Here is a 1143-nt window from a genome sequence, read left to right as displayed (position 1 = left end):
GTTCAAGATTAGCCTGGGCAATATAGTGAGACCTCATCTCTACAATAAATAAATGAATGAATAAATGAATGAATGAATGAATAAATAAATAAAAACAAAAACTTTAGCTGGGCGTGGCAGCATGCCCATGTAGTCCCAGCTATTCAGGATGCTGAGGTGGAAGGATCGCTGTGAGGCTGCTATGAACTGCGATGGTCGTGGTCATGCCACTACACTCCAGCCTGGGCAACAGAGTGAGACCCCAACTCACAAAAATAAAAAAAGAAAGAAAAGGGGAGACAGTCCCTCCCTGGAGGAGCCTAGCCATTTGGCCATCAGGGGTAGGTGTGGCCATTAATGATACAAAGAACTAATGGATGCAGCAATCACATGTCCACTCGCTACCCTGCAGCTTGTCCCTGAGCAGCAGTGACTGATCGGAAGCTCATTGTCCCCGGGTCAAACCTTCAAGAAACCACCAGCAACCAGGGGCTCTGGACCTGGGAGGGGGCAGTTTGGTACAGCAGTCCCCTCTTACCCACAGTTTTGCCTTCCACAGTTCCGGTTACCAGCAGTCAACCATGGCCTGAAAATTAGTGCGTACAAGTACAATAAGGTTTTGAGACAGAGAAAGAGGGACCCCCAGAGGAGCAGCCAGTGGGGCCCAGGCCAGTGTGTCCCCCATCGTGGGTAAGAGAGAATAGGGACCCAAGGTGGGAAACCTGGCATCCTGTACCCACTCCCTCCCTTCCCTCCTCCTCCCACAATCCATCTGAACATGTTACATGCACTTAAAAAAAAAAAAACTACCTACACAAGACAAAACCCCAATTCATTTTGCAAAAGACATTTTCCCTTAGATTTAAAGGCCTGTGTAATTTAAGAGATATGTAATTCATGTGTCTGCATTTAAACCATCAAAGTGCTTTTAAAAGAGCTATTTGAAATCTTTGGAGCTTTATGAACCTTTAAAGTTCTTTCTTTGAAACGTGGGAATCACCCACTGCCAAGGATAAAGATAGTCAAATACCAAAGGGCTAGGGGTGGGTTTCAGACTCTGAATCCGTGACATTTCACTTTGCAAAACCGAATTTCTCCTCTTGAACACTCTCTTCCAATTAGGCCCGCAGCCCGCCCGCGCCCACCGTTGGCCGGGCTGGGGCG

The sequence above is a fragment of the Carlito syrichta genome, unplaced genomic scaffold (assembly GCF_000164805.1).
Source record: "Carlito syrichta isolate Samal-C Ts95f unplaced genomic scaffold, Tarsius_syrichta-2.0.1 Scaffold268229, whole genome shotgun sequence".
Classification (NCBI taxonomy): Eukaryota; Metazoa; Chordata; class Mammalia; order Primates; family Tarsiidae; genus Carlito; species Carlito syrichta.
This window is presented reverse-complemented; position numbering follows the sequence as displayed.